Source organism: Oppia nitens, unplaced genomic scaffold (genome assembly GCF_028296485.1).
Source record: "Oppia nitens isolate AA-2021 unplaced genomic scaffold, nextdenovo-longstitch-racon4-pilon3 scaffold14_pilon_pilon_pilon, whole genome shotgun sequence".
Taxonomy (NCBI): Eukaryota; Metazoa; Arthropoda; class Arachnida; order Sarcoptiformes; family Oppiidae; genus Oppia; species Oppia nitens.
The window spans coordinates 1,817,814-1,832,916 of record NW_026533193.1 but is presented as its reverse complement, the minus strand read 5'-3'; positions in this window follow the sequence as shown (position 1 = coordinate 1,832,916).

Below are 15,103 nucleotides of genomic sequence, written 5' to 3'. Positions count from 1 at the left end.
AATTAATATTATAAATAATTATCGGTAAATATCTGTAAATATATAATAAATAATTCAATTATACAATTATGATTTAATGTGTAAAATATATATAAATTAAAGATTATTGTAAAGAAAAAATTTATTGTGATTTTGTTAACTATTAATTACTTTTATCATATTTTGTTTGTTTTTTTTAAACTTATTTGTAATTTAAATTAGTAATGTTTTGTTAGATCGCGAATCAATTGTTTATTAGAAATATTTATTTTTCTAATCGAAACATATAAATAACTACAACAACAAAAATTACTAATAATAATAATAAAATTATAATTATTTTGTGTAAATATATTTAATTTTTTTTTAATTAAAACAAACTATATTTTTGTTACAGATAATCAAATATTTTTGGGTAATATTATAAAACTATAAATTTATATTTGCAATTATAGGAATTAGTTAATAATTAGAAATATATATATATATATACTTTATCATAAATAAAAATTATTAATATATTAGATTAAATTAAATATTATATTTATAAATGTTATTAGTATTATTAAAATTAAAAACATACAAATATATATATATATATATATATAAATTATACGAAAATTAAAATCTTAGAGGTTATTGTATGTATAAAATGTTGATTTAATTATTGTTTTGGATAATTGTTTGCTTAAATTATACTATTATATAAAAATATCAAACAAAACTAATTACTATAACTACCAGTATATGTATAATAATATAATTTTGTCTTAATTTTAGGCAAATGGTCGACAATTTTTGATACATTTTCCGAATCGATGCCATTCTGTTTGAAGATTTCCTGAGTGACCACTGATGTGATATTATCGCCGATCCATTGGTTTGTTATTTTCATCAGTTCTTCATCGGCGCCAAAGTCTTGCATTAGTTTTAGTGTTTTGAAAGCATTTCGACCATTGATTCGCAAGAAAATCAAATTCAGACATATTGTCTTCAACGACGACACCATATACTTGTCGGCGATGTATAGTAACTCTTCACACATTTCATCCAATTTATCGCATTTCAGAAAATAAATATATTTCAGAAATTGTTTGAAGACTTTGCTGTCGATGTCATCAATAATTACTTCATTTTTTGTCTTTTCCTTGCAATCAATGGTAAACATCTTCTCGAAAACCTCCGATCGGGCGCTGAGTATGAGTTTTGATGCGTAAAATACTTTCTCTGTTTTGCCGACAATCAGTCGACAATCGTTTAGTTCGCGGATACCAAACATGTGTCGCAAGTCTAACAAACTTCGGTAACCGACCTCCTTATGGACAGTGATGTCAACGCCAACAACGAGTGTATTATTGTCAGCAAACAGTTTGTCGATATTGTTAATCAAATCTTGTTTTTTAATAACCAACTCTTCGCTGTATTTGTCATCTGAAGTAAATATGTATTCAAACTCATGTCTTTCATAGATATAATTATCACCACCGATGAGATACATCTTGTAGTGTGTTTTAACCACCAGTTCATTGGTGTCAATCAATTCAAGTGATAGGAAAACAACATCTTCTTCGTCTTTAACACAATAGACACTAATTTTCCATTTATCTGATCCAATATTGAAGTCATCGCTTTCAAACTTTTTCTTTTCTGTCCAATCGATTTGCAACTCATCGGTAAAGTTGGCGACTCTGAAGACGGCTTTTGTTTCATATGTGATAGTGTTGTCCATCACTGATGGCGATGACGACACTGTCGACAATGTGTTAGATTTTTCTTCAGTCATTGTATAGTCACTGATTCCCCACTAATGTTATGTATAATCAAAATCAATGAATAGTTTTTCAATAGGAAAGACACGTTTTTTTTATTCAATTCATTCATAAAACTTATTAAAATTCATTACAATAATCGACACTACAGTACAGTATAGTAGAAATAGTATACAAATAGTTTACAGATAATCTGTTCAATCAAACCAATCATATGATGATAGCAATACACTTGTAGTTTAAAAATTATTTTATAGTATTCATGAAATTCATAGTATTTAGTAATGTTAAAATATTTTCACATTAATATACTACAGTATATAAATTATGTATATTAAATTAATAGATTTGTAATAAATAAATAATAAATTATTATATAAATTTATATAATATTAAATTAAATTTTTTATTATTATTCAAACTTTTGTTTTTTAATTAGTTTAATAATAAAATAATTTTTTGTTTAAATTTTATTTAGTCAATTTAACATTACTATTATATTATAATATATTGTTTATTATATAATATTACAATAACAGGTTTAAATTTATTCTATCAAATAGACATATATTAATTAATTTTATATAGTATATATAATTAATATTATAAATAATTACCGGTAAATATCTGTAAATATATAATAAATAATTCAATTTTACAATTATGATTTAATGTGTAAAATATATTATAAATTAAAAATTTTCAAACAATTAATACTCGATAGCAATAATTTCCCAAATATTATCATTTATACTGTACTTATAATATATTAATAACTAATTATACCGTAATTTACCGGTAAATACAAAAACATACCACAAAAAACATTATTCATTATAACTGTATGTATAAAACATGAGTTTGTTTTTCGATTTCGACAATCGTTTAGTAATTTTGCCGACAATTTGTTTAACATTTTCCCAATCGATATCATATTTGTCTAGAAATTCCTGAGATATAACTGCAGTAATGTTTTCGGCTATGAATTCGTTAGTCTTAGCCATGAGTTCATCGTCGGCACCGAAATCTTGCATTAGTTTCAATGTTTTCAATGCATTGTTTTTGTGTATTTGCATGAAAATCAAATTCAAACAAATAGTTTTCAGGGATTCAATCCGATATTTGTCGGCCACTAACAACATATCGTCGCACATGTCGTCCATTTGGTCACAATTACCAGTATATAGATCTCTCAAGAATACCTTAAACACATCGCATTTATTAGATTATTATTATTATTAAAATAAAATTAAATAATTAAAAACATTTGATATTACAGTAAAAAAAAGTTAACGTGAAGTATACTTAATGACTAAAATGCTATTAATTATAACGTAATAATATGTTAACATTAAAATTATAAAATAATAATTATAAACAACTATTGAAAAATCATTTTTTTATTATTTATTTATAAAATAATATATTACAAATGTAATAATATTTATATCATTGCATAATTTATATAGATATTCTTTACAACAAATTTATTAATACAAATAAATTAAATATTTTAATAATAGATTTTATGATATGATTCAAGTGTTAATTATTATTATTATTATTCAAACAAAATTCTAATTATTATAACAATATGTATAATAATATAATTTTGTATCAATTTTAGGCAAATAGTCGACAATTGTTCTGATATTTCCCGAATCGATCTCCTGAGTGACCACTGAAAGGATATTATAGCCGATCCATTGTTTGTCTTTTTCATCAGATCTTCATCGGCGCCAAAGTCTTGCATTAGTTTTAGTGTTTTCGAAAGCATTTTGACCATTGATTAACAAGAAGATCAAATTCAGACAAATTGTATTTTATAATTTAAATATCTCAAATAATGTCAATATAGGTTATCAATAGATTACATAAATTTTACAGCAATTTAGTCGAAAATTATACATTTATTTAATATTTTTTTAAATCTTAAAAATCTATTAAAAAATCAAATTTAATAATTACAATTATATTAATAATAATAGATTTTATGATATGATTCAATTGATAATTATTATTATTATTATTCAAACAAAATTCAAATTATTATAACAATATGTATAATAATATAATTTGGTATTAATTTTAGGCAAATAGTCGACAATTGTTTTGATATTTCCCGAATCGATGGCATACTGTCTGCACATATCCTGAACGACAACTGAAGTGATATTATCGCCGATCCATTGGTTTGTCATTTTCACCAGTTCTTCATCGGCGTCAAAGTCTTGCATTAGTTTTAGTGTTTTGAAAGCATTTCGGCCATTGATTCGCAAGAAAATCAAATTCAGACATAATGTCTTCAGCGACGACACCATATATTTGTCGGCGATGTATAGTAATTCTTCACAGATATCATTCAATTTATCGCATTTCAGAAAATAAAGACATTTCAGAAACTGTTCGAAAACATCGGCGTCGATGTCATCGATAATCACTTCATTGTTTGTCTTTTCCTTGCAATCAATTGTAAACATCTTCTGGAAAACCTCCGATCGGGCGCTGAGTACGAGTTTTGATGCGTAAAACTTTTTCCTGTCTTTGCCGACAACAAGTAGACAATCGTTTAGATCGCGTACACCAAACACGTGTCGCAAGTCTAGCAAACATCGGTAACCGACCTCCTTATGGACAGTGATGTCAACGCCAACAATAAGTGTATTATTATTGTCAGCAAATAGTTTGTCGATATTGTTAATCAAATCTTGTTTTTTAATAACCAACTCATCGTTTTCGTATTTGTCATCTGAAGTAAATATGTAGACCAACTTATGTCTTTCATAGATATAATTATTACCACCGATGAGATACATATTGTAGTTTGTTTTAACAGCCAGTTCATTGGTATCAATCAAATCAAGTGACAGATAAAGCTTATCTTCTGTATTATTATCACAATCGACAGAAATACTCCACTTATCTGATCCAATGTTGAAGTCATCGCTTTTAAACACTTTATTTTCTGTCCAATCGATTTGCAACTCATCGGTAAAGTTGGCGACTCTGAACACGACTTTTGTTTCATATGCTATAGTGTTGTCCACCACTTGAGGCGATGACGACACTGTCGACAATGTGTTTGATTTTTGTTCAGTCATTGTAATCACTGATTCCACCTAATGTTATGTATAATCAAAATCAATGAATAGTTTTTCAATAGGAAAGAGACATTTTTTTATTCAATTCATTGATAAAACTTATTAAAATTCATTACAATAATCGACACTACAGTACAGTATTAGTAGAGATATAATATACAAATAATTTACATATACTCTGTTCAATCAAACCAATCATATGATGATAGCAATACACTTGTAGTTTAAAAATTATTTTATAGTATTCATGAAATTCATAGTATTTCACATCAGATAAGCTGAGCGAAGCAAAGCGGGATACACGGAGGTCGACCGAAGGTCGACCGACGCGTATCCCAGTAAAATATGTGTCGAAATTACCTGCAAGGAGTCCGGGATTTTGATGTAGACGAGGTTTCTCAACGGGATGGTTTAGGGGGTCAAAAATGATGAAAAAACCCGCTGTAGAAAAATCTCTCATTAATGAAGAAAGTGGTCAAAATAGCGGAAAACTGAAAAAATTTAAAAATATCATAACTTTTTAACGGTGATAGATAAAAATATGGAAACTTGAAAATAATATATGAAGCAATAGATATTATAAGTTATATTAATAACAATTTTCTACCCCATCGGGAAATTAGATAAAAACCAGAAAAGAACATTTTCAAAAACTGAAAATTTAAAATTGGTCATAACTCAGTCAAAAACAGACTTATATTAATTTTATTACTTGAGGCTATAGTAGGCATAAATTAAGATTTTTACAGACCATTTTCAGATTTTTAGCGCCACCTGGTGAATTTTGGGAAAGGTTTAATTTATTTATAATTGATAAAAATCTTTAATAATAATATTTAATTAGTAGATATATAGTACTATAAATTTGTAATTGACAAGATTTGGGTGAGTCAACGGGTTCACCGACTTTTCGATCTTTGAAAAAAGTTTTGTATACAGTATGACAAAGTAGTGCATATTGTAAAGCTCAGCTTATCTGATGTCACGCGGTATACTGGTTAGTAATGTGAAAATATTTTCACATTACCAGTAATATACTGTATAAATTATGTATATTAAATTAATAGATTTGTAATAAATGATAAATTATTATATAAATTTATATAATATTAAATTAAATTTTTTTAATATTCAAATTTTTGTTTTTTTAATCACTTTAATAATAATTTTATTTAGTCAATTTAACATTACTATTATATTATAATATATTGTTTATATTATAATATATTGTTTATTATACAATATTACGATTTAAATTTATTCTATCAAATAGGCATATATTAATTAATTTTGTATAGTATATATAATTAATATTATAAATAACTACCGGTAAATATCTGTAAATATAATTAATAATTCAATTTTACAATTATGTTTTAATGTGTAAAATATATATAAATTATAATACTCGATAGCAATAATTTACAAAATCTTATATACTGTACTTATTATATATTAATAACTAATTATAATAAATATAATCTAAATACAAAACCACAGCACAAAAAAAACATTATTCATTTAATTTCATTATAACTGTATGTATAAAACATTAGTTTGTTTCTTGATTTTGACATAAAAATTAACGCAATTTAGTCGAAAATTATAAATTTATTTATATTTAATAAATCTTTCAATTACCGTTAAAACTCGTTTTTATTCCCATATGGATATGTCAAAGTCATGGGAAATAATGCGAGTTTTTTCCCATATGAAAAAATATTTTTTAACATAAAATCATAATTTCCCACCCCTTGTTTTTAATACATTTTTTATTAAAATTATGGTAATGGTTTATAACAATAAAAATTTTGATTTAACAATAATTTACTTTACCGATAGTTATTTTTATATAAATTATATAAATGCATACAGTTTTTATTTACCGGTAATATTAGTTAACGGTAGTATTTAACATTACAGCTCCCTTTCTCTCCCATTCCCCCAATTTTGCTTTTCCCCATAGACTCGTTTAATTTACCAGGGGTTGGAAAAAATACGAGTTTTTTCCCATATGAAATTTTTTTTCATTTTTTTAAAACGAGTTTTTACGGTATGGATCAAATTTATTAATACAATTATATTAATAATAATAGATTTTATGATATGATTCAATTGATAATTATTATTACTATTCAAACAAATTAATTAATTTAATAATAATAGATTTTATGATAATTCAAATAATAATAATAATTATTATTATTCAAACAAAATTCTAATTATTACAACAATATGTATAATAATATAATTTTGTATCAATTTTAGGCAAATAGTCGACAATTGTTTTGATATTTCCCGAATCGATGGCATACTTTTGGAAGATTTCCTGAGTGACCACTGATGTGATATTATCGCCGATCCATTGGTTTGTCTTTTTCATCAGTTCTTCATCGGCGCCAAAGTCTTGCATTAGTTTTAGTGTTTTGAAACCATTTCGACCATTGATTCGCAAGAAAATCAAATTCAGACAAATTGTCTTCAGCGACGACACCATATACTTGTCGGCGATGTATAGTAACTCTTCACAGATATCATTCAATTTATCGCATTTCACTAAATAAAGGCATTTCAGAAACTCTTCGAAAACATCGGCGTCGATGTCATCGATAATCACTTCATTGGTTGTCTTTTCCTTGCAATCAATGGTAAACATCCTCTCGAAAACCTCCGATCGGGCGCTGAGTATGAGTTTTGATGCGTAAAACACTTTCTTTGTTTTGCCGACAATCAGTCGACAATCGTTTAGATAGTTGACACCAAACACGTGTCGCAAGTCTAGCAAACATCGGTAACCGACCTCCTTATGGACAGTGATGTCAACGCCAACAACGAGTGTATTATTATTGTCAGCAAACAGTTTGTCGAAATTGTTAATCAAATCTTGTTTTTTAATAACCAACGGTTCGCTCCATTCATCTGAATTCAATATATTGTCGAACTCATGTCTTTCATAGATATCATTATCACCACCGATGAGATAGATCTTGTAGTGTGTTTTAACCACCAGTTCATTGGTGTCAAACAAATTAAGTGATAGAGAAAGAGCATCTTCTTTGTCTTTATTATCACAATTGACACTAATTCTCCACTTATCTGATCCAATCTCGAAGTCATCGCTTTCAAACTCTTTCGTTTCTGTCCAATCGATTTGCAACTCATCGGTAAAGTTGGGGACTCTGAACACGGCTTTTGTTTCATATGTGATAGTAGTGTCCATCAGTGATGTCGACAATGTATTTGATTTTTGTTCAGTCATTGTGTAGTCACTGATTCCCCACTAATGTTATGTATAATCAAAATCAATGAATTAGTTTTCAATAGAAACGACACGTTTTTTTAATCTTCAAATTCATTCATAAAACTTCATTAAAAATTCATTACAATAGTCGACACTACAGTACAGTATACTGTAGTAGAGATAGTATACAAATAATTTCAATAATGCAATCAATCATATGATGATAGCATTACATTTGTATTTTAAAAATTATTTGATAGTATTTACTAAATATTTCACATTAAATACTGTATAAAATTTATTCGTTATACTTTAAATTATGTATATTAAATTAATAGATTTGTAATAAATAATAAATGATAAATTATTATATAAATTTATATAATATTAAATTAAATTTTTTTATTATTCAAACTTTTGTTTTTTAATCACTTTATTAATAAAGTAATTTTATTTAGTGAATTTAACATTACTATTATATTATAATATATTGTTTATTATATAATATTACAATAACAGGTTTAAATTTATTCTATCAAAAAGGCATATATTAATTAATTTTATATAGTATATATAATTAATATTATAAATAATTACCGGTAAATATCTGTAAATATATAATAAATATTTCAATTTTACAATTATGATTTAATGTGTAAAATATATATAAATTAAAAATTTTCAAACAATTAATACTCGATAGCAATAATTTCCCAAATCTTATATTTTTAATATATTAATAACTAATTATATCGTAATTTAAATACAAAAACTCACAAAAAAATGAAAACATTATTCATTATAACTGTATGTATAAAACATGAGTTTGTTTTTCGATTTCGACAATCGTTTAGTAATTTTGCCGACAATTTGTTTAATATTTTCCCAATCGATATCATATTTGTCTAGAAATTCCTGAGATATAACTGCAGTAATGTTTTCGGCTATGAATTCGTTAGTCTTAGCCATGAGTTCATCGTCGGCACCGAAATCTTGCATTAGTTTCAATGTTTTCAATGCATTGTTTTTGTGTATTTGCATGAAAATCAAATTCAAACAAATAGTTTTCAGTGATTCAATCCGATATTTGTCGGCCACTAACAACATATCGTCGCACATGTCGTCCATTTTGTCACAATTACCAGTATATAGATATCTCAAGAATACCGTAAACACATCGCTACTGATGTCTTTGATGACCAATTCGTTGATCATCTTTTTCTTCTTCTTCTTTTTGCTGCCATTGTTGTTGTTGTAATCAATGGTTGTAAATATTTTCTCAAAGACTACCGATTGAGAGCTTAGGACAAACTTCGAGGCGAAAAACACTTTTCCTTCTTCGCCGACAATCAGCCGACAATCGCTTAGTTCGCGGACACCAAACAAATGACCGAAACGACAGCGTTTTGTTTCTTCAACAGATTTTATTCTTCTTGATGTTGTTGTTGGTGTTGGTGTCATCTCTTGACTCTTGCGGACAGTAATGTCGAAACCAACTGTCAATGTATTGTTATTGTTGTTATCGTTCAACAGTTTGTTTCTATTGTTCAACAAGTGTTGTCTTATAATCAAATGTTTACCACAACTACCGATACAATCAAATGTTTTCCTAAATTCTCGTTTGCGATGCTTTTGATTCTCATTGTCAATGATATACATCACACAACTGGTCTCTACCGGCAATGTCTTGCTTTTACACAAACGCAGATATAGGCCGACACTGTCATCGCTGTCGCACTGGATCTTAATCATCCATTTATCTGATCCAATCGTAAACATATTGCTTGTAATTACTTGTCTAAGCGTCCAATTGGTGTCCAATTCTTTGGCAAAGTCGGCCACTTTGAACACAACTCGTGTCTTGTATATGACATTCATGTTGTTGTTGTTGTTGTCTTCGTCTTTCATCATCTCACCACTGGATCTCTTTGTTGATGTCATTATCGTTGGATGCGTTATAGTATTAGTTGTCTTCAATTGATCGGTCAATTAGTGTATAATTAAAGCAAAACATGTGTTAATCACGTGATCGATACTATTAATAATATTGTCTAAAAAATACTATTAATATTATTATTATTATTATGCAATAAATTATACATTAATAACGATTCAATCATTACATTAATTATCTATACTACTATATAATTTGGAAATGTTTATATATTTATATCTTGGTCACACTTTTGCGCGTTACAACAATTAAAAATGATTAAAATTAAAATAACGGTTAAATAAAAAGTATTGTTAATTAAACAGTTAGTTTTTTAATTTTATTTATTGTTGCACGTGTAAAGAAAAAAAACATTTAAATTATATTATTGAACGCGAAATTTAAATAATATATTTGTTTTTAGATTGCTTTTTGTTTTTATAATTTTTGTTTTTTAAATTTTTTTTATTAAAACCTGCTCTCACTTACCTGTGCTCACATACCAGTGCTAACATACCAGTGCTCATATCTGTGCTAATAATTGTATTTTTCAATTTAAAAGTAAGTTTTTAATATATTCTATTTTATAGTTCTGTACCGTATCTATAGCTCTGTACCGTATACTATACCTCTGTACCGTATACTATAGCTCTGTACCGTATACTATACCTCTTTACCATATACTATAGCTCTGTACCGTATACTATAGCTCTGTACCGTATACTATACTTCTGTACCGTATACTATACCTCTGTACCGTATACTATAGCTCTGTACCGTATACTATAGCTCTGTACCGTATACTATACCTCTGTACCGTATACTATACCTCTGTACCATATACTATAGCTCTGTACTGTATACTATAGCTCTGTACCGTATACTATAGCTCTGTACTGTATACTATAGCTCTGTACCGTATACTATAGCTCTGTACTGTATACTATAGCTCTGTACCGTAAACTATAGCTCTGTACCGTATACTATAACTCTGTACCGTACACTAGAGTCTTATAAATTTATTATATTTGTTTTATTTTTATTAAGAAATGTCTTCAAATGAAGAAATAAAACGAATAAAAGCCAATGAAAGACAAAGAAAACGAAGACTAAGTCTAACATCTGAACAAATAGAAGAAAGAAGACGGATTGAGAAGGCCAATTGATAAGGTAGCGTTATATTTGGAACAACCTGTTTTTACACACGTCCAACTTTATGTAGCATTGTCAAGAGTGACATCTAAAGCGAATATTAAGATTTTCATCAAAAAACAAAATAACAAATTTACGACCAAAAACATTGTTTATAAAGAAGCTCTTATTTAAAGTTTTAATAAGAAGAATTTTGCAATTATTAGTATTTTGATTTTTCTTTTAAAATTTATTTATAATCCTTAAATTTTTGTAAATAACTAAATCCTCATTTTTAAAATTGATTTACATTTTTTTAATGCGTTAATTTTAATTAAAAATAAAACATTGAATTTACTTATAAATTTTATTTAATTCTTAAAACATAAATATAACCACACATGCGCATAGATACTATAACTACTATAACTACTATAACTACTATAACTACTATAACTACTATAACTACTATAACTACTATAACTACTATAACTACTATAACTACTATAACTACTATAACTACTATAACTACTATAACTACTATAACTACTATAACTACTATAACTACTATAACTACTACTAATTAATAAATAATAATAGTTAATAGTAAAAGTAATAGTAGTATTTATTAAGTTATTTACGGGGACTAACTAGTTAAATAAAAATTTTATTTATCAGTAATTTTTTAAATGTAATATTTTTTTATTAATCATTAGTCAATGATTTAAACAAATTGTTTTTGTAAATTTGCCGACAATTTGTGTGATATTATGTAAAAAATTATGTAATCATAGTTTTTTACATTTAGCTATTTTTTTTATTTGACACAAATAACAGAAATAATTTATTTAATTACTAAAAGAATTTATATAAGTTTTTTAATTAATTTTATCAATAAATACAATATCTTTATAATAATTAATAAAATACTGTTAATTGTGAATCTATTATAATAATAATAATAAAATGATTAATAATTATGATATTTTTAAAAAAATAATAATTAGAAATTAATTATAACTAAAATGAAATAAAATTAAAATAATAAATTCATTGAAACACTAAAATATTACTAAACTAAACAAACAATTGGTATTTTAAAACTTTTTTTATTATTACTAATTACTACTTAGTTTTGCAACAAAAAAAAACTTTTAATAACTTATTTTTCTTCAATTAAAACTATATGTATAAAACATAAGTTTTGGCTTAGTTTTTGGCCAATGTTTGCCTATATTGTTGATAATTTCGGTAATATCTTGCGATTGGAAGCCATAGTTAGCGATAAACTCACGAGTGATCACAGGAACCAAGTTTTCGCCGATAAATTGGCTAACATTTTGCAACAGTTGTTCATTGGCTCTGAATTTTTTCAATGTCAGCCAAATATCCATTGCATTGTTGCCATTGATTCGCAGATAAACCAAATTCAAGCAAATAGTCTTCAGCTGATCAATCATATACTTGTCGGCCAAGTATAGCATTTGTTCGCACATTTCGACCAATTTATCAGACTTTTCAGTGTATAGATAGTGAAGAAACTCTTCAAACACATTGCTATGGATGTCGTCGATGATTACTTCGCTGTTTGTCTTTTCCAGACAATCAATGGTAAACATCTTCTCGAAAACAACTGATTTTGAACTGAGAACCAGTTTCGAGGCGTAAAACACTTTACGGTCTTTGCCGACAATCAGTTGACAATCGCTGAGTTCGCGGACACCTAACAGATGTGCGAAACGACAAAATTGTTTTTCGCCACAACTCCGTAGTAGTAGTAGTGAATGGTTACTAATGGTAGACTTTTTGTGGACAGTTATGTCGACGGCAATAGTTAGCGATAGATCCGGTAAATACTTGTCCTTATTGTCGGTCAACTCGGTTTTGGTGATAAACTGTGGATAACCCCAACTATTAGCCCTCTCGTCAAATGCCTTCTCAATAGCTAACCCTTCAATGACAGTGTCTTTGCCATCAATTATTGACATTTTGAATACAACAACAACCGGTAAGTCTTTCTTCTTTTTCTTGTTGTTGCTGTTGTTGTTGATGTCGTTAGTCATAACCAGAAACAGACCGACAAACTCTTCATCTTTCCATTCAATTAGGATTTGCCATTCATTGTCTACAATACTAAAGATATCGCTTTTCAATTGTTTCGATACTTTAGGTCCAGTTTTCTGTAGTTTTTCGGTAAATTTTTTTACTTTAAACACCGCTCGGGTCTCATATTTAACAATATTGTTGTTGTCATTGTTCTCTTGCATCTCAACTCTGGATCTCTTGGCTTGTGATGACATATCTATCGCTATTACCGGTAATTATTGTGATTTTTGTTAACTATTATTAATTACTTTTATCATATTTTATTTGTTTTTTTAAACTTATTTATAGTTTAAATTAGTTATGTGTTGTTAGATCGTGAATCAATTGTTTAATTATATTTTAATTATTAATAATAATTAATAATTATTAATTATATTATTTAATCAAATAATATTTTTTTAAGCGAGACATATAAATGTATTGACAACAAAAAATTAATAATAATAATTAAAATTGTATTTTGTGTAAATATATTGAAAAAAAAATTAATTAAAACAAAATATATTATTATTATTACCAATAATCAAATTTTTTGGGGTAATATTATAAACTATAAATTTATTTATTGATTACAATTAATTGTAATTAGTTAATAATTGGAAATATACTGTATATATATATTTATAATTTATCATAAATAAAGATTATAATATATTAGATTAAATTAAATACTATTTTTTTTTAAATATTAGAGTATTAGTATTATTAAAATTAATAACAGATAAATTTATATTTACCGATAATAATAGTTTTAATTACTATTAATTTTTTTAAAAATCATTTTAATAATCTGTATAATTATATGTATAATACATTAATTGTGTTTTGTTTTTTGGCAAATATTTATCAAAACGGCCGACAATTTGTCTCATATTTCCGGAATCAATGGTATACTGTCTGATAATTTCTTGATTGACCACTAATGTAATGTTATCACCGATCCATTGGTTTGTCTTTTTTATCAGTTCCTCATCGGCACAATAGTCTTGTAATAGTTGTAATGTTTTGAATGCATTTCGACCATTGATTTTCAAGAAAATCAAATTCAGACATATTGTCTTCAGTGAATCAATCATATACTTGTCGGACGCGTATAACAAATCATAAGTCATTTCATTCAATTTATTACACTTTCCAGTATAGAGATAATTCAGGAACTGGTCGAAGACACGGCTGTCGATGTCATCGATGATCACTTCATTAGTTTTCCTTTCAATACAATCAGTGGTAAACATCTTCTCGAAGACAACTGATTTCGAACTGAGAAGCAGTTTTGAGGCGAAAAACTTTTTCTTGTCTTTGCCGACAATCAGACGACAATCGGTGAGCTCTTCGATGCCAAACAATTGGCCGAAACGACTGGCGTTTGAATCGCAATGACTATCTGAACACTTATTCTTGTAAACTGTTAGATCTATACCAATGGTCAGTATATTATCGGTTAATAGTAAGTCTTGAAAGTCTAACAATAATTGTTTTGTGATAAACAATGCAAAACTCCAACTCTTCAACTCATTAAATGTTTTCTTAATCTTTTTTTTGCCAAACCATTGGTTATTGTTGTCAATGACGGAGAACTCATAGTGTGTTTCAACGGGTAATTCATTACTTTTGGACAAATATAAGTAGACACCAACCGATTCATTCTTCCAATCAATACTACAATACCATTCATCTGATCCAATCGTAAACTTATTGCTATCAATATACTTCATAATCGTCCAATTGGTGTCCAATTGTTTAGCAAAGTCCATGACTTTGAACACCACTCTTGTCTTGTAAACCACTTTACTGTTGTTATTCATCTGCAATGATATTATAGATGTGTTGGTCTGTTATATAT